This window comes from Martes martes, assembly GCF_963455335.1.
Source record: "Martes martes genome assembly, chromosome: 6".
Taxonomy (NCBI): domain Eukaryota; kingdom Metazoa; phylum Chordata; class Mammalia; order Carnivora; family Mustelidae; genus Martes; species Martes martes.
The window spans coordinates 136,172,038-136,199,554 of record NC_137893.1 but is presented as its reverse complement, the minus strand read 5'-3'; positions in this window follow the sequence as shown (position 1 = coordinate 136,199,554).

Below are 27,517 nucleotides of genomic sequence, written 5' to 3'. Positions count from 1 at the left end.
ATAATACAATAGTTTTTGCAGGCAAGCAATAGAAAGACACATATATTCAAAGTAGAACCATTATGTTTTTAAGTCATTCTATTGATAACTTAGAGACAATTTATTGAGATACTTATTTCTGTGCTCCCTCTTGTGTTTCTACCTCCCCCATCCCAAGAAACCAAGACTTTGTAGTATGAAACCAAGGCGTAATTTATTGGTACCTGGAAGACAGCCCTACCCAGTGCTATGCTGTTTGAGTTGGATGAACTGGGTATTCCAGGAAAGAAAGTGGGTGAAGGAAAGTATTTGCAGTTGAGGTGTTGCATTGGCTCTGTGTGGGTGGGTAGGGAGGGGAGATTCAAAACACTAAAAGGAGAGGCCGATTTTCTATGGAGTAGCTGTGAGGGTCCCATGGGTAGTCTGTGGACACAGCGACTACAAGGGAATACTTTCAGAGCAGAACATCTAAACTTTGCCAGGCAATCAGTGACAAAGACTCTCTTCTTGACTCAACTTTAGTGAGGCCCCTCTAAGCCAAATATACTTTGACCTTGAGGCTTCAGGGTTTGTCTTTGTTGGACCTGCATTGCCCACTTTTAACAAGAATCCTGATGGGTCATTTAGAAAGAACCCCCATGCTTAACACCATCCTTTTCATCTGAGCAAACTCCTCACCCCATCTTTGGTGTCTGATCGTCCTGGCCCGTCTTTAGCAAGGGTTCCATTAAGCCAATTAGCCAGAATTCCTCCACCCCTGATGTCTCCTCTTTGCAAGTTTCCATCCACCGACCCTCTCATCATGCCCCTTAACCATAAATCCCCACTTCCCCTTGTTCCATTCAGTTGTCTCTCGAATAACGTCTTCCTTACCTTCATAATATTTTTTAACACCAGGATTCAATTGTGGCAGGAAGAGGAGTGTTGGCTATGAGCCTTCATGGTTCAGCCTCCTGGTACCTTCCCTCCCTCCTCCTCCCTGCTCCCTGTCCTGGCACCTTGCGTGCTCGGAATCCACAGAAGTGGAGATGAATCATGACTAGGACTGTATTTCCTGCCAGCCAGGCACGCAGACACCAGAAACAGAATCATTTATTCAGAAGACTAACCCTCCCCCCATTATTGTTACCTCTTTGTACCACAGATACACAAATGCTCCTTCCCAGTCTCCTTTTTTGTTTGTTCTTATAGTCTAAGAGGTCACAAGAACTACAGGTTGAAGGAAAATCTGGAGAAAAACTTGAAGTTGCTAAAATTCTTTCCATTAGCCTAATTCAACCCCACATGCAAGGTTATGAAAATAATCACCATCTGAAAAAAAAATTAAATTTAATTAAAAAAAATTTTCATTCCAGTGTCGTTAACATACAGTGTTAGGAATTTCAGAGGTACAACCTAGAACAGTTCTATCTGTACTACTCAGGGCTCATCAAGATAAGTGGATACTCTTAGTTTCCTGCACCTACCATTTAAAATTGTTTTTAGCAGTTAATACCATCACAGGAATGAAGTTAGAAATATTCTGTGTTATTTCATCATGTAAGGCTGAGCCCAGGACACTGACATTTAAAAACCCAACATCCAGCAGAACACAATGACGTTATTTGTAGACCAGCAAGAATTCAGATGCATGTGATGCAGAGGGGCAAATGGAAAGAAGGGGCAAACCATAGCAATCGGACGGAGAATGAATTCAGACGGAAAGCCCCCAGCAAAAATTTGAGACACATGGAGCTTTTGTAGGGTTCTGTGATCAGCAGGAAGTTGAAATGACTCACTGTGTCCTGTCACCCTCGCTCCGTGTTCCCATTTATCGCCTCCAAGGGTTTTCAAGCCCCGATTTGTGTAGAAAAATTACACAACTTGTCAGAGAATGTCTGTGGTCTGTTTTTCATATCCGTATTAAAAAAAACACAAAAACCAAAAAACACACCACACACACAAAATGGTGTACTTCTTGATATCTGAAGCTAACTGAGTCTCCTAGAGTGACCTCTCCCTGCAGGGCTCGGTGTCCAATAGTTTGTGGAAGGGCACCCAGGATGAGCTTTCTTTATGCCTCCCTGGGGAAGCCTGGGTAGAGGGGGGAAGCTTGGCCTCCAACTCTTGTCATGCGTCCTATGGAAAGAAAGGGTCCTCAGATGAATATTAAAGAGGATCTTGAGTTTCTCTGGCTTTTCTATCTACCAACCTGGTTAGGTCTCAAGAGTTGAGAGAGCAAGAGAGAGAGCTGTCTTAACGTCATATGGATAACATCAGCAAGAGAAATTCTTTTTTGTTTTCTTTTTTTTGCTTTTCTCCTAGTGGTCATTCAGTAATGGTCATTGCTTTCCTGGATGGGCCTCTAGTTCACTTCCACCACAAACTATTATGACCTCGAAATTAAAGAGAGATATCCTGGCTCATCCTCCATTCCCTTTGGATAGGATGGCCTACAGTAATCAATAAAGGAAATGTGGAATGTTAACAAAAGTGTGGTCTTGCCCGAGAGTATTGAATTAAGTGATATGTGTTCAAGGCAGAAAGATGAAATCATTTAGAAATGAGTTTTTAAAAGTCTTTGGTCATTATCACTTGCATTTAGAAAACCAATTTGAAAAAGAAAATCAATCCGAACGGGATTTTTCTTTTTTTCCCTTCAATCTTTATCACTCCTTCGGTGACAGGGATGCTAAGGAGATAAAAGGAAAAGAAAAGGATGGTATAATCTGTTGGTTAAATTTATGGAAATGGCCACCCAAAAACCCCTATTATTCACGTGGCTGGCACCTGGGTTTATACATTTTATCTTTCTCATCCTCCCAATGTTCGTCTATGGGTTAGAGACTTCATGATTACAAGCTCTGGTGAAATCCCACAGGTGAACAGAGACAGAATTTTGTCCGAGTTTAAGGGACTTTCCTGGGAGATGTTTTGTGGCCCAGCACTTCACCCCTTAGATCTGGTTTCTTTTGAAAACAAACCCTAAGTCTGGAACTTTCCACGCTAAGACTTTAACCTCGGTTTCAAGAAGGCCCAGAAGATAGAGCTGAGTAAGAGTCAGACTCAGTATGAATGGTTAGTGCTGTTCTTTCTCACCGGGAAGGCTGGGGACAGCAAGGACAGAATGACCTTTTGAGACCGGGGTGATGTTTCTCTGCGTCTCAGCATTTTCATCAGAGTGACCACAGCCCAGAGAGGGGGAGAGACGCTTTTGTGGGAACAAGGGCGGCGTCATCACGGGCATCCAGTCATCTCAGAAGTCCTCACGTAACTTCCTTTGGTCGTGTCAGAGGGCGTGGGGGTTGTGTGTGTACACAGGCATCTCCCCTTCTCTTTGGATTGTGTGAGGGAGCAAATCAGCTTTAGAAATTTCCCAGAGTTTGAATGAACATCCCCGAGCTTGGGCCCTGAGTCCCCTTCTCCCATTGTCTATCACATCTGCTGTGTATGACAACTCACAGACCTCTGGAATGATACAGAAGGCGTTCCTGCATGCCTCAGGGATGAGTACTCAGAAGGTGGGCATGGGATTACTTCCTGCACTCCTCTGCTTGTCCCCACAGTGTTCTAGGCTTTGCTGTGCAGAAGCCTGAGCCCCTCTCCCCTCCTTTGGTTTTCTAATTGAAGTGTGGTAAGTAGCAGACGGCCAGGTGAAAGGCAGGCCTGGGGGTTTCAAAGGCAAGGCAGAAGACGGGTGGCACAAAGAGGGAGCTTCTCCTGCTCAATTTCCCAGGTGGCGTTAACTTCGAGGCTCCCTGGAGTTTTGCATCAGTGCCTGGTTCAGTCCTAAAAGAAGTTGCATCAGACGTGGCAACTTTGGCCTGCTTTGTTTGCATTCTCTCTGGTGAATGAAGTATTAATAAAGGGCTCCCCGGGGCGGGGGTTTGTGCAACCTGTACTAGGAAACAAATTGAAATGTACAATTCTTGGAATAGTAGAGAAGTCATGCCATGGTTACTGCGGGTATCTACTCTCTTTTCCACAGTTCCAGAAGAAAATGAAAAAAAATGTGTGGCTGCCGTAATTCCCCATTTTTTCTTCACCCATGAGTTCTTGGCTTTATTTTTTTTAAAGTCTGTTTTTTTATGATTTACTTGAGAGAGAGAGAGAGGGAGAGAGAGAAGGGGTAGGAGGGGCAGAGGGAGAGAGAGAGAGACACTCAAGCAGACTCTGGGTGGGTGTGGAGCCTGACACGAGGGTTACTTCTATAACCCTGAGATCATGAGCCAAAACCAAGGGTCGGGCACTCAGCTGACTGAGCCACCCGGGCACCCCAACCTCTTCGCTTTAAAACATCAGTGAAGGGGTGCCCAGCTGGTTCAGTCATTGGAGCATGTGACTCTTGATCTCAGGGTTGTGAGTTCAAGCCCTGCATAGGGGGTAGAGCTTACATTAAAAACAAACAAACCAGCAATGAAAATCATAGGTAGATACTTAGTGAGCAGATTAAAATCCGGGAGACACAAAGAAAGTAAGATGATAGCCGGTTGTTTGCCACCAACTAGGGAAAGGGGAGAAACACTGTTCTTCTGGTCACTTCTCTGCTGTCCCTGCCACTGACCTAGCTGTGGAGCTGGGATTGAGAGGTGGTGGCCTTCCATGGGTGCCTCAGCTTCAGAAAGGACCCAGGCAGCACCATCGGTCTGGTCTAGTCTGGGATGGTGGCATTTGTTTCGTTCACCTTTACAGGGTTAAAAGTGTGTGTGAGACAAAAGTGAAACTCGAGTTAGGAAACACCTACACGTAACCAGTTTCCTCTTTGCCTTCATAGTTTTCTCCCAAGCGCATGAAATCTCTGTAGGACCTCAGTTAAAGAAAACTTCCTCTGGGCCGCAGGCAATCACTCACAGAAGAGAGGGAGAAAAAAAAATACAAGATCCACTGTACTGTACTGATTCGTACCTGGTCTTGTTCTAAAATTGTTAAAAGCACGCAGGATTAACCATGCCACGGACCGCCGTCGCTTCCTGCAAGTTTGTTTTTACCGCAACTTCTTTGATGACCTTGGCATAGCCAAAGGTTAATGAAGATGGATCCGAGTCCTTGCTCCTAAGCAATGGGCCTCCGAGCACATGATAGTGGACTGGAGAGTTCTCTGTTGCTGCAGGAGGGACTCTTCAGATACGGTGTCAAATGAGCGAGTGGTGTACTAGGCAGAGTAGGTCACTAGAGCTGTCTGAAGGCACTGGACTTCCTTGCCATGTATGGATCAATGAACACTGAGGAATCCAAGAAGATGGGAAGAGAAGAAGGATAGGGAGACAGTGACATGGCCAGTGTGTGGGAGCTGGACGATGTCAAGCGAGGATAAGGCCTTGGTACCAGAGTGATCGGCAATTCCCAGGATGCACTCACTCCTCGGGGGCTCCGCTGGGTGGTGCTTTGAGAATGACCTCAATCCCAAATCACACCAAGTCTTCCAGTCCTCGGCGGCCAGTTTTCTGGGTGTCTGAAAACATGACTGTGATGTACTGTGATGTACTGTGAGGTGCTTTCTCCCTACCTGACGACTCAATCTCCCTTTCTCCCAACACTCATTCTCTTTACACAATCTGTCCAACCCCTCTCAGAGAAATGGCTTCAGGTTACAGTAGAGGAGCCTTTTGGAACTTTCTTGTCCTGTCTTCTGTTTCTCTTTAATCATTTGTGCCTAAAAGACACTATTTTTTTTTTTCTTTTCTTTTAAAGAGTGCCGAGTGAAGAAGCAGTAACCGGCCAAGATGAAATGTCACCGAAACACCAAGATCCCCAGTTTCCTTTTCTCTCGCTACCACTTCTAAGAATCTTCCCACAGAGCTACAGGAACATAAATCGACAGAGAGAAGATGCGTGTCCTTAGCAGTTTCTGTCATTGGACAGGCTCGTGATCATTCTGTTTCTTTCTCCAGAAACTCGACTCATTGACCAGGCTCCTTCCCGGTGATGTGTGTGCTGGAAAAAGCAGCCAAGTCTTAGCACTAGGCGGGTGATAGGCCAGCTCCCCAGTGGCAACATTTATTTACAGTAAAGGGGATGACATTGAACTAGCCCGAGCAAGGTCCACGGAAGGCTCCCTGGAAGGAGACAGCTGACACATGGCAAAGGAGACTCTGGCTCCTATTTTCCACAGGGGTCTCCAAATAGCCGGGGGCGTGGTGCCCAGGGCATCTCACACACACACAGAGTCACATATCACCTTTTGTTAGCTTCACCCTTGTCTTCCCCACGGTAAGTCTTGACCATGATTGTTCCCCGCCCTCCCCCCCACCCCCGGCACTTGTAGGAAGCAATTCAGTTTTGTTTTTGTTTTTTTTTTTTAAGATTTTTTAGTCATTTATTTGTCAGAGAGAGAGAAAGAGAGAGTGAGCACAAGCAGGAAGAGCAGCAGACAGAGAGGGAGGGAAAAGCAGGCTCCCCGCTGAGCAGGGAGCCCGATGTGGAGCTCGATCCCAGGACCCTGGGATCAGGACCAGAGCTGAAGGCAGCCGCTCAAGCAACTGAGCCACCCAGGCATCCCAAGCAATTCTGTTTTTGAGAAAACCAGGGAAAACACCATCACTTGGGCTCCAACGAGCCTCTTGCTTTTTCTCCATTCTCTCTGTTCTTGCCCACAAGCCACACATCTCAGGTCAGAATCCAGGCTGGTGGATGCATTTTGCAGGAGTTTCTACCTATCTAGGGGTACAGGTCTTCTTTCATCAGTACGCCCTTTTTCTTTCATCCTTATTCACTTTTCCTTTGGTTTGCTTTCATCCACATAGAGGTGTCTCGGTTGCAAGGAGGACTCTTAAGTGAGAAGTTGCATTTTTTCCCTTCTCTTCTTTCGATGTGTGGAAGGCTGAACTAATTAGGTCACCGAGGAAGTGACAGAGAGACTCTTCCAGGTCGTTCTTCCTGGAGAGTCATCTTTAGATTCTTTCTGGAGACAGAGGAGGCATCTCCGTTGGGTTTCAAAAGGGCAGTATGTATACATGCATAACAAAGAACGTGTTTTGCTCACTGTTCCTTGTGTGCGAACACGAACAGTGTGAGTACTTCCTCAAATCTTTAATCGTTGTTTACACATGAAAGTGTCTTTGTGCAGACCAAGCGACAATACTTGTGAAGATGGGGTGGCGTAAGACAACTGAGATGCCCCGGGATGAAGGTGTGGTCGGTGTGTCTGGAACTTGGGGGATGAGAGGCGAGAGGAGGCACAGAAATGGTCTTGAGCCAGACTGGGAAGGGCTTAAAGGCATGCACGGCAGGGTGGGCTTCTTCTTGAGGGCTATAGGGGAGCCCCTGAAAAATTTTAAGCAGGGATCAGATTTGCATTTAGGAAAGATAGTTATGGCGGCTGTGTAAATCATGGCTGTGAGGGGCACAGGTGGTAAGGCAGGGAGTCTAATTAGGAGGCTATTGAAATAATCCACAGAAGAAATGATAAGGGCCTGAACAAAGTATGTTAGGGGATAATTTGAAAGCTATTAAGAAGTAGGATGGGTGGCCCTGATTTCTATCTTGCCCCACTAATAGCTGTTCTATGCTTTCTCTTTATGGCTAATGAAATATGAGCCAAAAGAAGTACGTGGATTGCCTCTTCCCTCTTTTTTTCTTTCTGCTTGGAACTTGGGAACAGACAGTGTGGAGCCATGATGTACTCTTAAGGATGGGAACCTCATGAAGAGCATGACAGAGAGGAAAGGCCAGGAGTCTAGGGGCCCAATGACATGGCGGACCCAGCGCACCAGCCTTGGATGGTTTCCCTTTGCACTTCATGCTGTATAAGAAAAAAAAAATCTTCTTCTTTAAGTCATTGCAGTATCCCTCATTTTCATCCAGCAGCCCAAAGCAACTCCTAACTGAGACAAATGGTAATAAGCTGGGTGTAGGGGGTGAACAGAAGGATTTGAGGGTGAGCTCCAATGTGTTGTTTGAGTGATGGGTAGATGATGATGTCAGTTGCAAAGATCAGGAATGGAAGGAGAATTTAGGAACCAGTATGCATTTCGTTTTGTACATGTTGAGTTTGCGGAAACTCTATGATGGCCAATCCATGTCCAAGAAATAATGGGATGTAGACCTTGGCAGGAGAGCTACCTCTGGAAATCAGCACCTTACAGATAAGAGCGGAAGTCATGGGAGTGTTTTAGGTCATGTAGGGAGAGCCTAGATGAAGAGGGGCAAGGGCAGAGCCCAAGAGCCTAGCACTTGGGATTGATTTGCCCATAAGCAGGGTGGGGAAGAAGCATCTAGAAAGTTAGGGAGAGGACTAGAAGAGACTGGAATCATGGAAATCAAGAACATTTAGAGGACAGAGTGAAGTCCTTAGAAGAAGAGAAGGTGCAGGTAGAAAAGTGGTCAGAAGATTCCTTCCTTCTACAGAAAGGCTATTCTCAGAATGATCTGTCCATGGAAAGGGGCCCACAGGTGCCATTTGTGTCACGACACCACTGTACTTCTCACTCTTTGGGAGTCTTGCAATACCTTTTATTTGTTTCACTTAAAAAAAAAACCATTTCCTCCTCCTCCAATTGTTCAATCTCCCCAGATGTGTCAAATGATATATTTTATTTAAGATCAAAGTTTACCTAAAGGTGTCAAATACTCATTTTAAGTTCTTTCTTTCTAAAGAGTTTTGGGCGACTCCTGTAGCAACACTGAGGTAAAACATAACTGAGATTGGATTTAATGAAATATATCATTAGACCTTCTCTATGAAGGGCTCTGCTATAAGAGGAAAATAAGTTTGTTTTTGTTTGTTTGTTTGTTTTTTTAAAGAAGGGTAAACTAGACAGGACATGGCAGAGGGCAAGCACACTTTGGTCTGCCTGTGTGGGACCCATGCTCCTCACAGACTCTCTGGCCTTTGCAGGCTGAGCTGAGTTATCATGGGCTAGACCTGCCTTTTGTCTCTGAAGTCAATTAGTGTGATGTTTAGGATTGTTCTCCTAAACTTTTAATTTACTGTTTTAAACCAAGAAGTGAGGAATATGTCTTCTGGGGAATGTCCTCAGATTACATCAGCCAGGAGCTCTGAGGACCAGCTCTCTCCCTGGTCCAGGTCTCTCAAGGATGCTCAGAGAACCTCTTCCAGCTCTGGGCAGCCTCCAGCTAGAAGTGATTAAAATAATTGTTTTCACATTTAAAGGGCAGTTGAGTGGGAAATAGTAAGGTGAACTCATTGCTTTTAGCTCTCTTAGTCAGTGTCCTCCCTGAGGAACAAATAATAGTACTCATCAGGAATATTTTAATTGGGGAGAGATCATATTTGATATTCCCAAGAAGACCCCAGATACCACTTCTATAAGGAGTGCCTTGTCGCTTAGGGGTTGGGGCTGTTCCTTGGTCCATTAGCCAGCTCTGGGAGAATCAGCAGCAATGTGAGTGCTGAACATCACTCTGGCATTTACTATGAACTTCCTGGGTATAAAGTTTCTCTTCAAGATGCCACACAATGATGCATTAATATGATACCTGCTCTCAAGTTGCTTGAACCCTCAGAGAAGACATTATAGTTGAACTCATCAACTTTCAGGCTAACATTCTATAAGCATATGCATAGATAAACACACAACCCATACACTTTACAGAGATGCCGTAAAACTTGGCTTATCTGGTGGTTATTTCTTTAGCCAGCTCAGCTATCCAGAAAAAAGCTGAGGTCTCCCAGCAGACACATTCAATGTTTAAAAAAAGAGTTATGATTCTACAGTTCATGCATTTTATTTGCACTGTTCCAAATTCATTTTCCTCCATTTCAGATATATTCTAGAAGCTTTTCCAGAACATTGTATTAGAGTTGGGGCGATGGGTTATAGTCTATAGACCACCTATGAGGAGAAGTGATTTCCAGGACCCAACATTAAAGCAGTGGTTCTCAAACACATCTGATACACATTATCATCACCTGAGTATCTTTTTTTTTTTTTTTTAATTTTAAATCCAGGCCGCCCCCGAGACAGAGTCATACAGTCTCTGGAGGTGGGACACAGGCATCGATAGTTTGGGAAGCTATGCAGGTGATTCCAACATGCAGATAAGCTTGGGAGTCACTGCACTGAAGGAGAAGGAAGAACAATGGATGTTTAATGGTGGGTGTTCTGGGGCCATTTTGCATGGGGCAACTACCCTTCACATTCTAGAAGCAGTCCATAACTTCCTAGGGGTGCATGAAGGTGAGACCATGTCTTCAACAGGTAGTGGGGATATGCTTTCCTCCCCAGCTCATTGGTAGTCCTGGGAGATGTCCCTCTCTTACAAACACAACACATATTAAAGGTCCCTTTTCTCTCTCCCAAGGTTTGTGCACAGGGATCCTCTGGAAATGGAGAATTTGGAAACTAGTGTGTCTTCAAGATGGGACATATTATGGTCTTCTCTGCTTGGATGATAGCCTTCGAAGGTGTTCCTTCCCTGGTGGGACAGTGTAGACTCTGAGGTGTTATCTCCTCTTTCTGCCAATGGGGGGTAGTGGAGAATGGATACCTCTGCTAGTCAGAGGGTCTCCCATATAGATGCCCCTGCTTCTCCTAGACATTTCTTTCCACTTCCTACAGGCCTCCCTTTTATTTCTTTCTGTCTCCATGTCTAGAACCTCCTATTGCTTGCTGTACCCTACTCCCTGAGACTTGTGATTCTTCTCTCCAGAAATAAGGAGGACTCTGTCTTTTAATTCATCCTTGGGTCCTACAGACTTCTCAGCCTTGGGCATGTTGTGTCCACCCCTCCTCTGCTCTTTCAAGCTTCTGCTGTCACAGCAGAGGGTGGGGTAAACTCTGCTCCCCTGGATGGGGGCAAGAGGGGCCAGAGAAGTAGGGGGCAAACAGGGCCTGGGATTTCTCTCCTGGTCGACATGGTTCAACCAAAGATGTTTCCAGGAAAACTGGCTACACCATGCTGGGAACGTGTAAGAGAGCAAGCTATGAACTTTTGTGTTCAATATATTATATCTCTATTATGGCAAACTTCCTAAAATTGGTTGGACAAAAGCCTAGAAAGATACACAAATATGTTAGTGGTGGTTGCTTTTTTGGATGGTATGACCATGGGTGACTAAAAAAAATTTTTTTTTGCAACTTTTCATAAGGAACATATTGTTTTTCTAATTAAAAAAAGAAATGTTCAAGTTGATGCACCCAAGTCAACACAAATGTCTCAGATGTTCATTCCTCTCTGTCTAAGAAGGCGGGGAACAGAATAATCTGCTTTAGTAAGATCTACCAAAGAAGGCAGTGGGAGCAATTAAGATGTAAGTTTTTCATCCCCTAAAGGAGTCCCAGGCTTGCTTCTTGGCCTATGTAATGAATACTTTCTCTGTGTTTATTTTCCTTTGTTTAAAATCTCCATTGTGTAGCACAGTGTTTGGCACATAACAAGGCCATGTTCAATAAATATTGGTCCATTCAATGAAGCAAATAAAATACTGAGGCTTAGAGGCAAAGCTCTGTTTCTCTAGAAAGGTCTGCTTATTCCCCTAAATAATTATGACAAATGACATGATTTCTGTAGGAAAAAAAATGCTAACACAGACCAAGTCTATAGTCATACGGTAGTAAGGGTGGATCTCAGTTGACCTACAGAGACAGAAAATGGACAGAAGCTTTGTAGACAGGGTAAGAATCAAGCATGACTTTGAAGAAATCAAGAGAAATTTTATAGAAAGAGTGGGGCATTCCAGGCACATGGCCTAGCTTATGCCAAGATCTGATGGCTAGAGAAAGGTGAACATAGACAATCGTCCAAGTTGTTGACCAGAGCAGATGGTGTGGCCATGAAGGATCCTGGCAGGGATCACTGTTAGACAGCGTGGGCTTCACTGGTGAGAAATCCATAAAAAAGGAAAAGAAGGATATTAGATATCCTTAAACCCATAAAGAAGGATATTAGGTTTCCTTAACCCCATGAAGGAGGATATTAGATTTCCTTTGGATGTTTGTAAATGCAGAGCTTGTGCTAGATTTTGTGGGGAAGGTGTTCCCAAGGCCCCGCTCTGCTCTCTTATCTTCCATTCTACGGCAAACAAGGAGAAGCTTCTTCTAGAGAGGCATACGGGAGGAAGCTGAGCCATTGTCCTCATCCTTCTTTCTCTCACCCAATTAGTTCTCCAGGCAGCCCTAGAAGATGAATATCATAGGACAGATGTGATGAGAAAACTGTCCCCTCCAAAGATGCCATGTGGCCTTGAACATCTAGGAGGAGGAAGAATTTGATCTCCTCGATGATTCATTGAAGGGCTCTTCCTCCCTCCTTATCTCCCAGACCTCCTTGCTTTCCCATGGAACTGTCCTCATTGATCTCTCCTCCGTTCCAGATACCTATTGCCTGTTGGGTCCCCTGTACCACCCTGTTTCTCTCGCCATGCTCATTGCTTATGCAGCTGAATACTCTTACAGGACGCCCATAGCTTCCCTTACGGCTCTTATCCCAGGAGCTGCCAAGTCTGTCTGCGCCCTGATTTCTCTTCCGAGCTCAGACTTTCGTTTCTCAGCATCTGCTGGAAACATCCCACTATCTCTCAGGTAACTCTAACACAGCATAATCCAAAACAAAACTCAATTGCTTCTCCCCCAGCCTGCTCCTTTTTTGCTCCGGGTGCCTGCCTCACCATTCAAACAGAATGCCTGTTTGCCCTGGATTCCCTCCCACTCACCTCCTATGCCTGGTTAATCACCGCCTCTTGCTCATTCTACCTGGACAATGTCTGCTGGATCTCTTCACTTTTCTTGATCACCCTCGTGCTAATCTTGACCCTTAACCTCTTTCTTCTGCGTCAGTTTGCCGACTCTTAACTGGTCCTCCCCCCTTAGTTCTCAGTTCTGTTTTTTCCCTCTCTCTGTCTCTTCCCACTCTATCTTCCTTATTTGCTGCCAGAGTGGTCGTCCTGAAACAAAGTGGGTTATGTCAATTTTGCTTAAAAAGCGCTAAGGGCTCCCCCTGGCCTAAGGATTGAGAGCAAGCTCCCGAGTGTGGCTTACAGAGGCTTCCCAGCCCAGCTCTGGTGCTTTCCCAGGTGTGTCTTACACCACCTGCTCCCTGCCTTTCCCTCTGCACAGGTCCCCATCCATGCAGAAATACTTTTTGTGCCTCATACACAACTTGATTCCATTCTCTCCTTTTGCAACTGCGACCTTTTCCTGATCTGGCATTCCCTCTTGCCCAACCCACAAACTCCTGACACCAAGTAATGTCACATACATGGCCATTCGCTGACGTACTCATCCTTCCTAGCACAGCCCAGGGCACGTTGGCAAAGCCTTGTCTGTTCCTTTGTCCATGCTTAGATTAGAGTTTGTACAAGGTGATTTATTTCTGTGGCATCTCTCTTGTACAACGTCTGTCCTATAGAAGACGAGAGGTGAGTACTTGTCTTCTCAGTCCCAGATCCTAGCACAGAGCCTGGTACTGGGTAGACCCTCAATGAGTATTTAATGAATGAAGTAGTGAATACGTTTTGCATTCTTTTCACATTTTTAATTCCCTCCCACCCCGCAAAAGGTCCCGTTTTCTTTAGAACGTCATCACCGAAGGTTTAACAGTAGACGTATTCTTACCCCTCTCCCTACGTTTGCATGGAGGGGTGAGAATTTCCTTGCCTCTGGCATGTGCGTGTGTGCGTGTGGTGTGGGAGGGGTAGGGGAGAGACACCCCTGGGGCTACATATAATGTGTGCAGCTGGTCTGCCTGGTAGCCCACGAGAGCCATGCAAGCTCTTGGTGGGCTTGATTATCCTCAGGAAACCCACTTTCCTCGGAGGCCCTGTACTAAGTAGCCATCACTGCACAGAAGACTGCCCTTTGCTGAGAAGGCCTGCTTATGACCGCGTGTATGGGTTTAATTGTGGCTTTTTTTGTTTGCTTGTTTTTTGATTCAGGGCAGATATGAGAAAACCCATCTGTTTCTGGGTCTAAGCTTTAGACTCCAATCGGCTTTATCAGACATAAAGCAGGTATTTTCATCCCCATCTGGCTGATTCCTGTGACTGCCTCTTGATTGGTCCCAACTTAGAGCTGGGTGGGGAGGGGATTGGGGACAGATTTGGGACAGGAATATTATTTATTTGCTCCTCCCAAACCCCAATAATTATCCTATGACTCTACCACGAAGAAATCAGGAGTTTTACTCCAACCCCAGCCATCTGGAGGACTCTTAAGCCATGGAAGGATTTGGAGAGAGATTCTACTTCACAGGGTGAAGGGGTGACTGGGATAAAAACTTCTATGTGGGAAATGCCCTATACTATTTAAACGAATGAATGAAAAGGTTTGTGGGCAACAAGTTACAGATTAAACTCAAGTAACCTGAGGCAAGAGAAGAAATGGGTTTTCCGTTTTCATCTATCAGATGGGCAAAGACCAAAAGGTTTAATAGTCCACTGTGTTGGAGAGGGTAAGGGAAAATAAACAATCTCATTTGTGGCTGGTAGGCATGTACTTTGTTAAAAATAATCTGTGGAAGGGGCACCTGGGTGGCTCAGTTGGTTAAGCATCCCACTCTTGATTTCGGCTCAGGTCACGATCTCAGGGTTGAGCCTTCCAAGGGCTCTGCTCTCAGCACAGTCTGCTTGTCCCTCTCCCCCTCCTTTAGCTTCTCTCCCTCTCTCTTTCTCAAAAAAAAAAAAAATCTTTGGAAGGCAATTTAGGAGTATCAATTAAAAATACCTGAGCACATGACCTTTGACCCAGCCATTCTGTTTCTAGAAATCTGTACTGTGGATCTACAAACATGCACAATGACAGAGTATTCATTGTCACATCATTTACAATAGGACACATTTAGAAATTTTCTGATTGTCCAACAGAAAGGAGGGTGCATCCTAATGGGTTATTTTTAGCTGTAAGGAAAGAGGAGGACACGCCTTATATACCAGTATGGAACGGTTTCCCATATTGACAAAAGGAAACAATCAAAGTACACAACATCGAGTTCCTTATGCTATCATTTAAAAAAAGAGAGTGAGACAAAATGTATTTGCTTGTAGTGCTTTTATCTAGAAATACACAATAGAAGCTGATAACATTGTTTGCCTCTGGGAAGGGGAACCAGATGGCTGGGAGAACAAGGTTAGGAGGGAGACTTTGCTTTAAACCATTTGTACCTTTTGAATTTTAAACAATGTGAATATTTAATATTTAAATTGTCTCATTAAATTAAAAGTCACCCACTCACACACACATACACACTTTGGTTTTTGTTTTAATTGAAAGGAAAACATTTTCAGGTGTTGGGAAGAAACCAGGCATTAGTTTAGATAACCATCTCGGGAGGACTGAGGAAGTACGCATTAAAGCAGGCTTAAAGGGATAATTCGGTAGCACGGTGGACAGTATGCAGGCTCCGAGCTAAAAGTAGATTTGCTTTCTGTGTGACTGCGGACAAGTTATCTCTCTAAGCTTCAATTTTCCCTTAAAGCCGGGATAAGATAGTATCTGACTCACAGGATTGCTGTGAGGACAGCCCGAGAGAATGTGTGTATAACCTGTGTAAAGGTGGGTTCCCATGTGGTCCTGTCTTCGCTCTGAATCATATTCAAAGAGAAAAACAAGTTAACAGAGATGCTTAATCAAAAGGAATTCAAGTGTTTACGGTAGTCTCGTAAGAAAATTCCAAGAGGGTAATGTATGCCTAAGAAATAGCTACACTTAAAAAATTTCTCTGCCTTCAATTTGCCCAGCCCTCACTTTCAACACAGAGTAGCTGTACTTGAAAATCTCTCCTTATTCCACTCTCAATTGCCAAGTAAAACTTCTCATACTCACTCTGCCGTGTTTTCTTGGAGCTATTCTTTTTTTAATGCCAGGAGTTCTCTTCATTTCAAATATAAATCTTCTTGCCTCTCAGGCTTACAGTATTTTCCCGCAATCTGTGAATTAAGGCCCATGAGCCGACGATATGGGGAAGTGCCAAGTAAACCAAATCAGAATTTTACTAGTGGAAGTGGGGGTGGAGAGACCTAGAAAGGGATGGAAAACAGGCTTCAAAAATATTCTTATATTAATAATTTTTAGCCCCCATACACATGTAAGGAATTTATAAAATTGCCTGGCGTATTATAAGCACTCAATAAATTTTGGCTATTAAAATTACTCATACTAACCACTTTTCCACAACCTGATAATACTCACGTTAACATTTACGGAGAGTCTGTTATGTGTCAAGCACTCTTCTAGCATTGTACATGTATTCGTGCTCATAAGCTTTACAACAACACTGTAAACATAGGTCTTTCCGTAACCCTCATTTTATAGATGACCTCTAGAGAGGTTTGGTAACATGGAGTGACAAGGTAGAAGGGGGAGTGTCAGTACTTTGAAGCCAAGCTGCCTGACTCTAGTCTCCTGTTGGCCGCCATGTTGGATTGCTTCTAAGTCACGTTTTCTATATAATGTACTTATCAGGGACCCAGCCAATTTGATTCTTCTGTCTTAGATGTTTTCTCAGGGTACCCCTCTTCTACTTTCCATAGTCCCTGGGGTTCTCAAGTGAGATATGGGCAAATAATAAGGGTGGTGGGCCTCCGTAAGCTCCTGGGAAGACAATTACTATTGGATACTGAAGGTTTCTGGCTCTGGACCAGAGAAAGCCCCCTGCCAGTGAATTCTTAACGAACATGTTTGATGGTTGTCTTCATTGCCTCCCTAGTTACCTATCTACTAAGGAAAATAATTCCAGTGCTAACTAGATCACTAAATGCCCATAACAATTCAGCTTATTCTGGGGGATGTCCCGGAATATTTGTTTCCCAGCTGCTAGTGCAACAAGAACTGTAGTCTTGACATATCCATGTATTTTCATTCCTTGCTATCACGCTGTCCTGGCATTGAATCTATCAATTCAGGGGAAGGAGGAGACCACCCAGAATAAAGAATCTTGGCTTAGCTGTGGGTTTCATGTTAGAATTGTTATGTGAAAAGTGAGAGAGTCTTCAAATCAATGCTTTGCTGCAAGAGAAAAGTGTTTCCCAAATTCCAAAAAGCTTCCATCTGTATATCAAGAGTAAAACTTGGAGGCCTGAGATAGTGTTATTATTTTGAGCCATGATGGAGGAAAGAGAGAATATGATATAAGGAAAGTTTCTATACTGCTGGAAATAGAAAATCCTTTTGGTTCAGGGAGGTAGAGTTGAAAGGAAGAGAGAGAGAGAAGTCTTAATTTCTTCCTTAGAATTCAAATATTTTGGCAAAGTGGGGGCTGTCGGAAGTCCAGAAGCAGTAGGTAGTAAACCCATCCTGAATAAGCTGAGAGGGAGTCAACATGGAGGGGGCTGGACTCCCCCTCCATGTTCTGAATTTGAAGGGAGGTCACCTCACATGGTGCTGCTGGCTCAGGTGGGGCAGCCCTACCCAGAAGAAGGCGGTGTAATGTGTTAGCCAACGTGCTGCAGCCCCACGCTCTGCCCCATGCTGCTGCCACAGTGTGCTTCAGTGGGAGGTGTGGATGAAGCCGAGGGACAGGTTGGTGAGTTTCACCATGGTGAAGGGCCAAGTTGTGCTGAAGAGGAGGGTTGGAAAGGTGATTGTGAATTGTGTCCTCCTCCCTGCCCCAATTCATATGTTGAAGTCCTAACTCTAGCCACCCCAGAATATGACCTTATTTGGAGATAGGATCTTGAAATTAAATGGATGGGCCCTAATCCAATACGACTGATGTCCTTGTAAGAGGAGATTAAGACACAGACACACACAGACGGATAGATGATGTGAGGACACAGCGAGAAGGTGGCCATCTACGAGCCACGGACTCGGGAAGAACCAACAGTGCTGACACCTTGATCTTGGACTTGTAGCCTCCAGAACTGGAAATATATATGGGAAAATAGGATTTCTGTTGTGTAAGCCACCCAGTTGGTGTTATTTCGTTAATGGCAACTCCAGCCAACTAAGACAGCAATCTGGATTGTTAAACATTTATGATGAAACTAATAGTCCCAGAGGCCCAGAAGCAAGTTATGGGCATAATGTAGATCCGAAACCAAGGGAGCAAAACGGGATGGCAGAGAGGCTGGGAGTGCCAGACAAGAGCCCAGGTAGGGCTAGGAGGTGGCTCTAACACATGCTACTCGATTCACTTTTTAGTGAAATTGCAATTTCTTCTCTATGATTTCCCCAAACCAATCCAGTGCCAGGAGACCATATAAATCGCTCCTAATTTTCCTAACTTTTCCTCCTATCCATGGAGAGTAAGGATACATAGCACGCAAAAATCGAGTGACACTGAGCTTATTAGTGGTATTCTCTGGGTCCCTATCAAGGGAGGAGGTGTTGGCAGGTGCTGGTGTTTGGCTGGGGAGGGCAAATGGGATGATGGCAGAGGAAGACCAAAATATCTTTATAGACAGTCTCGTTTTCATCTCTTCCTGAGAGGCCAGTTGCTGTGGTCTCGTAGCACCATGACACATAGTCCCAGACTCACAACACAATGTGATTTATGATATCCATAAATCACAGAGCTAAATGTTATGATTAAATCTCATATTTACAGCTACGAAGTCCAAAGGGGTGGTAATCATTTTTAATGTAAGACTGTGGTTCCTGTGTCAACAATGCATGATTTTGCACGACCTGGGGCCGGTATGAATGCAGTAGGAAAGTTGAACGTGCACCCACATATCACCCAGCAAGGCCCGGCTGGGACACGATGAGACACAGAGAGTGTCCCAGTCACCTTAGCACTTTTCTCCACTGTCCCCACTTCAAGTTGGGAACCATACAGTTAAAGTAAGTATTACGGTTGTACAGGGAATGTGGAATTGGATGAGTTATTTGCCAAGAAGGTCATTCTTACTTTGTTCCAGAAGAAATGACATCTTGAGACATCATTAATTAAAACTTCATCTGTTTTGCCACGATCCCTCTCTTCTTCTGTTTCTTCCCCTTCCCTGTCACATCAGCAATTAGTTCAAACAGGCTGCTGTGATGATGCTGCCATTAATTAATTTCTCTTCACATCGATAGAGACCGGTGGCTAGTGGGGCGTATTAAAAATCAAGAAGACCCCACGCATAAGCATTCCATCTGTCCCTGATGCACTGGGATTCCCTTCAGCCACATTTAGTGTTCACTCTCATGGAAGACGGTGGGCTGACAACCTTGTAAAACTACATCTTTTTTTTCTTTGAATGGCTACAGCACGCATTTTTTTAAAAAATAATGGAATCTCAGTTTGGTTCCTGAGATTCACCCGGTATTCTGGTCCCACTTCTAATCTGTGTGAGTGGCAGTGTGAACATAAATACATTGCATTAGGAGCCTTGTGGGGAAAGGACCAGGATCAGACCCACAATTTACTTTTCCCCCTGAAGGGCTCAGGTCAACTTGACAAAGTCCTTATGGAACGGGGCTGAGCTATGCTAGTACCGAGCTAGATCGGCAGTGGGTGGGGGCAAGAAAGAGGAGCCCGGAGGAGCCCAGAGGGTCCCAACTTTTCTAGGGTCCTTGACCCTGGAAATTAATATTTGAAACAAGGTGTCGGATGATTTGGGCTTGGTTGTCTGACACGGACTATGTGAATAGTAAGGATTTAGGGAAGGCAAGAGGCCCAGGAGCCTGAGTTAGGCAGGAAGACTTAGGGATATCAACACTGAACTTGACTGCCAAGAGATAAAATCCATCCCCTTGGGTTCATTTGTGAGAGTCAATATTCTGAGCTATTCCCCCCCCCCCAACCCCATTCGAAGCCTGAACTGTTGGGTAAGGTTCATACTTCCTTAGGGAATAATCAAGGGCATTGGTCGTATCTTTTGGCTAAATGGCAGCAAGATATGATCTAATCTTCTGTGTAGGGTGACAGAATTTAATTCCGTGTTCTGAGGGAAGCATCATGATGCTTGCATCTAATGAACACCTACTCCCCTCCCCCACCCCGCCCCATGCAAATGTCTTTAAATGGACACCTACTGGTTACTTCTCATTTAGCTCTCTGAAGGGGAGAGGAATGGTAATAGTATTCCCCTCACAGCTGGGGCTGAGGCTTAGCAAGAATCTGCTGAACGAGGGAGAAGAAACTTTTTTTTTCCAAAGGTGAGAAAACCCAGGACAGTAAGAGGAATCCTGAAACATAAAACTTATTTTCCTCTTAGTGTAGAAATTAAGGTGTTCTTTGTAGAAAACTTAGAAAACTCAAACATCTGTAGAGAAGAAAGAACCATCTGTACTTTCACAGCCAGGATACCTGTATTATCAGAGTGGATTTCCTCCATTTATCCATACAATATGAAAGTATCAAAAATATTTCTCTAAAATTGGATTGTGGTGTGTTTGTACTTCTGTATTTCTTTTTTTTTGGGGGGGGGACATTATATCAGAAATATAATGGTAGAAATTTCTAGCACTGCCCCCTCTCTGGCTTTCCTCTCCCCTTGGGTACGACGTAGTAGGATCGCATTCCCCCCTCCCACTGTTGTAGGTAGGTGGAGCCACGTGACTGGTTCTGGCCAATGGGCTGTCACCCTAAGTGAGGTGCCTCGCTTCTGGGTTGAAAATGCCTCCGCGGGACCACGTCGTCTTCTCTTTCCAGCCTGAGAGCTTGGTCCTAAGGTCATCTGAGCGTTTGGGGCTCCGGGTGACTGCGTGGAGGGAGCCTCCCCCAACCTCTCCGGCCTAATCCCATTTGGATGTGGAATGTGGAAGCGTGTCTGTCGTGCTTAAAACCACTGAGATTTTTAAAAGCGGTTACTGCAGGACAACCCAGCCTGTCCCAATGAAGACCCCATTTTCGCATGCCAGGAATTCTCCTGAAAACTGGATTTCTAGCGACGACAATAATTTTGCGTTAGATCCATATTCTAAATTTTATTTAGTCATCCCCCTATTGTCAGGCATATATTTGTTTCACACTTTTTTTTTTTTTAATAGCACAGCTGTGAAAACTCTTAAGTGCTTATCTGATGTATTCTCACGAGAAATTTTTATAAATGGAGTAGTTAGGTCAGAAAAATATGAATGTTTTCAAGGCTCTGGATACGAATTGACAAAATTCTCTCCGGAGACTTTTTTTTTTTTTTTTTTTTTTGAGTTTACACTTCTTTTGGCAGCACACGATAGTGCCCCCTTTCAATGCACAGTTGCCAAAACTGTGCCTTATAAGTTTAAGTACTTTTTAATTTTTTGTGCAATTTTAAACAAAGTAATTGCCATGGATTTGAATAACAATGAGTTGGAGCTGTCTTTAAATGCCCTTTTGCCTGCTTGTATGTTTGTGAATGCTGTGAAGGGTAGCCTGACCTACTGGGGCTCTTTTTTGTCTTTTTCTTGTTGATTTATAACTACCTTACAGCCTAACTCTTAAGATTCTTGTTGATTTAAATATTTTGATATTTTATATAGTTCCAGGGAGCAAAATGAGACAGGTTTGTATGGGATAGATGTTCCCTAAGGAGAGTTAATTATAGCCTTCAGAATGAGGGAAGAAAGAAGGAAAGCCTCTGAGGCGTGCCTGTCCGTCAGAGATGCTCCCTGAAAAGCCATCGGCATGGGGGAAGAAGGGAGGGCTCTGCCTAGTGCTCCGCCGTGACTCGGGGACACCAAGGGAGAGTGAGACGTGCAGCAGCATGTCCTGGTGTTGCCAGACACATTTGTCACCTGGCCTGACATGAACCCCAGCATTCGAGAAAGTTCTAGGTTTCCACAGGTGAGGCTCAAACACGGGATTGCAGCGCACTCTCCTAGAACAGGTCTGTATCGGTGAAGAGCTTCCGTTGAGCAGAGGAGGTGGGACGTGCACAGGAGTTGACTGTCCTGTGTCCCAGGATAGAAAAAGTGCAGGTGACTTACAGTGCATGCGCGGGGGTGGTGGTGGGGGCGGTTTGCTCCTACCTGCGGGGGCAGGTGGGAGGGAATGAGGGCACTGGGGCGGTGGTATTTGGCCCGGCCATGCAAGTTGGTAGAGATTCGCTATTCTGAGACATACATATACTAAATATGGAGCATTATTAAAAAAAAATGATTCCATGTTTATCTGACATCCAAATTTAACTGTGCATCCTGTGTTTGCTATCATGCTAGAGGCAGATGGGGGTGATGGCTTTCAGGGGGGCCCCATCACTTTGGCGTCTTGAGGAGTGGGAAGAGCATGGCTAGAGGAAAGTGGGAATGGTCGTCTGGGATGTGGGGTCCAGCTCGGGACCCCGGTTGCTAGATCTAAGGGCTGCAGTGCTTAGAGATGTTATGGGGATTAAAAATTAGAGAACAAATGTGAAGTTACTTGGTAAATGTTGGTGAAGTGACTTGAAGCAGGGAACCCGATGCTGGACTCCATCCCGGGGCTCCAGGATCATGACCTGAGCCAAAGGGTGTTGCTTAACCAACTGAGCAGCCACCGAGGCGCCCCCCCCCTTTTTTTTTCATTCTTGAAGACATATTTGGATATTTTGTATATAGATGCCTTTCAGAGTTCTACACTTTTGCTAACTTGATTGATTGATTGAGTTTTGGTCACATACGGAATGACTATCAGCTTCCTTGGAAATCTAGGCCTCAGATTCCCTATTTCCATTGTCTGCATTCTATTGTTACATAATAAAGGAAGGGACAGGTTTCCTAGTGTCCTATATTCAAATTCTGGGTCCCCTGAAGGGCCTTTGTCAGCTTTTGTTTTACGGAACTCCACGAGCTTAATCTTTCTCAAATTGTTTCATGACTGTCTATGGAGTTAGCATTATTCACTCCAGAAGGGCAGGGACCCTGTTTTGTTCTGCATTCCCTCAGCAGTCAGCTCTGAGGCCTGCAAGTTGCTGGTGTTTGTCATTCAACAAATACTTGATTGATTACGTGGATCACCAAAGGAGCTGGGTTCTTTCCCTGGGACCCCTGCTTGTTATCATGTAGGTACTGTATGTGGAATTTGTATAATGAATGTCTGAATTTTCAAATGTGCCAAGGCCTCCCCTACCTTCACATATTCCCTTAATTACTGAGTGTGTTCTACATACCAGGCACTGGGCTTGGCCCCGGGATACGAAGATAAACAGAAGTCCTCATCTTCAAGGAGCTTGTCGTCAACTGGGGAGATGAAAATCCAGAGAATTAAGTGACAGTGAAATCGTGCTATCAGGGAAGAATGCACTGGCTTTATAAAACACCTGAACATACGAGGTAGATGAATCACTTGGCATTCTTCAAACAGATACCCCTTTAATATATGCTCAACGTATAATCTGTGTGGATATAGAGAAAAGAATTCTCTAGTAATAAAAACTGTTTAGCTTTTTCTTTTTGTTCAAAATAAGAGATTTATGACAGACATGGAATGTACCAGAACAGTTTAACTTTTTTTGGAACTACAGTTTTTGAAACCAGGCAACTTTTTTGGGGAGGCCTACTAAAGTAGTTAAGATTTATATAAGAATATGACCCATCTACTCTGGGTAAATATTACCCTGCCACACATTGCTTGGTTTCAGAGGTTTTTTTGCAAGTTCCAACTATGACTTAAGGCAAGTGTCTCAGAAATGGCTTCTGTTTGTTTAGAGCGATTTCTCATGTCCAGGGCAAAAACACTCAGGAGTGATAAGCTTGTGGAGACATGGAATGGTTCCATTTTGGATCACTATTTACTTCCATCCTCGTTAATTCATATTTCACTGGTTACCTGAAGAGTCGCCTGGGAACCTGAGGTAACTGGTGTCATCCATCAAGTTTATCCCAGTGATGTTCTAGCAGCCCAAGTTTGTTGGTGTCTCGGGCTGATGTCCGATGGCTCTGCTCTTCGGGCCGACTGTAGGAGTAGAAGTCCCAATGTCAGTCCATGGGGACATAGGGACGTTTCCTCAGGACAGCAAGTATGGGGGCCTCAACTCGAAAGCTAAATTAAAATTTTACTGGAGCACCAAGAGAGGTGGAGGGGGAGAGACTATATTCTGGGTTAAGGAATCACATGTGAAAACACATGAAAGATTGAGGCGTGTCTGGATGACTCCCAGCAGCCCAGTGTTTCTAGACCATCAGGTGGTTCGAGATGTTAGGAGACAAAGAAGAGGTGAATGGGAGCCAGAGCCAGAAGACACAAGGCCAAAGAGAGCAATTTCACCTTTCAGGCTCAGACTCACAAAATGAGCTAAACATTTTTTTTAACATACCTACAAAAATTACCCCCCCCAATTTCATTATGAAAATGAACCTATAGAAAAATTTAAAGACTAATACAGTGAATACCAGTATACCTGCCACTAATTTTAAATGAGCCTCTTGGTATGTTTGCTTCAGCCATTGTCTAAATGTAACCTATGGGTCCTAGGGGCTATGGCACAATTTCAAGGCGTCCTTGAGGTTAAAGCAATTTTCATGATAATGCTAAAATGTTTCCTCCCTCCCTCCCTCCCTCCGCTCGTTCTTTCTTTCTTTCTTTCTTTCTTTCTTTCTTTCTTTCTTTCTTTCTTTCCTGTGTCGATATTTGTACTGATGGGGCACAATGAGAGTAGGGAAGACTCTGAAGACTCTGGTGCCTTAGCACGAACCAGGCCCTGGCACCCGCTATACCAGTAGCCGCAGTATTCTTCACTGCCACTTGTCGTTGTATAAAAAATGCCTCCTTCAGTCAAGAGTGTCCTTGAAGCATTACAAGTGACTCATTTTATTACATCTCAATTCTTGAGTACCTCTCCTTTTAGCATTTTGGGTGAGGAAATGAGAAGTATACATAAAGCACTAATGCTCTAATTCAACTGTGAGGACTACCTTGAGGGAAAGGACTTGCGTGATTGTTTGAGTTGCCAGCTGAACTAGCGGCCTTTTTCATGGACCACCAATGTTTACTTGCAAGAAGGACTATATTCCTAGAGCTGTCTTTTTTTTTTTTTTTAAGATTTTATTTATTTACTTGACAGAGATCACAAGTAGGCAGAGAGGCAGGCAAAGAGAGAGAGTGGGGGAAGCACGCTCCCTCCCGAGCAGAGAGCCTGATGCGGGGCTGGATCCCAGGACCCTGAGATCATGACCTGAGCCAAAGGCAGAGGCTTTAACCCACTGAGCCACCCAGGTGCCCCTCCTAGAGCTGTCTTAACAGATGATCTCAGTGTTGGTGGCTTAAAGCAGCAGATCCTTATTTTCTCATAGTTCTGGAGGCTGGAAGCCCAAAAACAAGGTGATGGCAGGTCTATGCTCTTTCCAGAGGCTCTGGTGGAGAACCTGTTCTTTGTCTCTTTTAGCTTCTGGTGGTGATGGCCTTCGTTGGCTTCAGCAGCATCACACAAGTCCCTGCCTTGTCTTCATGTCACCTTCTCTCCTTCGTGTCTCTGTGTCTTCTCTCTTATAGGGACTTGTCATTGGATAATCCAGCATAACCCCCTCATCTCAAGTTCCTTAAGTAACATTCACAGGTTGCAGAGACTGGGGAGTGAACAGATCTTTGGTGCAGGGAAGGCATTTTTTTCCGTCTACCACAATGATTGACAGATAAACTATGGTTATTCAGATTTGGGTATTTGCCAAAACTTTTCTTGGAAATGAACAAAGAGAGCCTATCACTTCAACGAAAGCAACTGATATTTTTGTTACCAATTAGAGAATTTGAGCTTCCAAATAAAAAGTAGAATTCTGGAAAACTCATATGTATTTACTGCTGTAAGGTTTACATTTTCTCAATACTTGAAAGCCAAGTTTTAATTTTCTTTTATGAGACTGGTGGTGAGACGAATGTATAGGATATATATATCACACACACACACACACACACACACACATCCCCTTTAATGAAATGTGTCAACATTTGGAAGTTCTGCACAACTCCATGAACCAATACTTTCCAAATGGTCAATGCTTGATGCTATAAAATTATCAGTAGATAAAAGGGCCATTCAAAGTACAAGACAAATCAATGAGTTTTCATATAACAGAGTTTGAAAAATTTATCGATAAATTTTCAGATTCCATATTGCCACCAACTTTTAAGAAACTATCACTTTTCTAGTTTGGAACAGGATGAAAAAGCAATGTCTACGATAATCTGAAAAGTATTATAATTCTTCTCCCTTAATCCAGGCAATGTCTAGATTTTCTTCAAATGCTTCAACCAAAACAACTTATCATAAAAGATTGAATGTAGGGACACCTGCGTAGCTCAGTCAGTTAAGTGCCTGACTCTTGGCTTCAACTCAGGTCATAATCTCAGGGTCCTGGGATCGAGTCCCACACTGGGCTCCTTGCTCAGCGGGGAGCCTGTTTCTTCCTCTGTCTGCTGCTCCCCCTGCTTGTTCTCCCTCTCTCTCTCTCTCTCTCATAATTAAGTAAATAAAACCTTAAAGAAAAAAATGGAATGCAGAAGCAGGAGAACCTAGCTGTCTTCTAGTCAGACAGACATTAAAGAAGATTTGCAAAAATCGAAAGCACCACCGCTTTTCTCATTGTTATTTTGTTGTTGTTTTGGCAGATAGAGTTGTTTTTCATAAAATATATATTTTTGTGTGGTAACACATAACAGTTTTTCAGAAGTGATTACCATATATATATGTGTGTGTGTGTATATATATATATACACACACATACGTATATATGTATTCACAGACCTGTACCCCTGGGGCTAAAAATACACACACACACACACACACACACATATGTGTGTGTGTGTGTGTGTATATATATATATACACATATATATATACATATATATATATATATATTTTTTTTTTTAGCCCCAGGAGTACAGGTCTGTGAATCATGAGGCTTACACACTTCACAGCACTCACCATTAGCACATACCCTCCCCAATGTCCATAACCCAACCACCCTCTTCCCCCCCCAACCCTCAGTTTGTTTTGTGAGATTAAGAGTCTCTTTGATTACCAAATATTTAAATGTGTTCCTGATTTAATTTATCTTATGGTAAGTTGGTAGATAAAACCCACAAGATAAAAACTCCTTAGGTTCCTTACTAATTATTAAGTGTGTAAAAGGGTCCTGAAACCAGGATGCTCAGGAGCTGCTGTTCTAGGAGTTTGAACAGAGGAGTGGAGGTTGAGGGTATGGGACTTGAAGGACTCTGGGTAAGGGGGAGGGAATTCCAAATGTGCTAAAGGGCAGGGACAAGGAATGATGCATATAGAAAGGGCATAGCATATCGGGGGAAGGTCAAAGCAGGCTGGTTTGGCAGGAGGAGAGCATTATGGGTGTGATGCAGTGGAAAACCCAAGGTTCAGGGTGGGGTGAGACCAGGCCATGAAGGATTCATCTGGAGGCAGGATTCATCTGGAGGCAGTGGGAAAGCATTGAAGATTCTGCAAGTGGGAATGCCTACTGGACAGTGCTGCTCAGGAGGGGGACTTGAGGCAGAGTATCTGTCCTCAGGTTGTTGTCACGATTCAGGCTGAAGGCAATGAGGACCACACCCAAGTCAGTGGAGGAGAACTGAAAACATAAAAGATTGAAAACATGGGGCAGACATTTTATAGAAACGCCCCCCCCCGCCGCCCACCGGGTATCCATGGTATACCATGATAAAATGAGTGAAAGCAAGGAGACAAAGATAAAGTCATTGTTATGTCCTACATAAAAGCAGTACCATGACATCTGAAGCTGTCTTTTCAACTGTCAGATGAAAAGATTTCCATTCATTCCCCGCCCTTCTGTCTTCTTTAATTTTACAGACTAATTTTGTTAAATGCAGATTG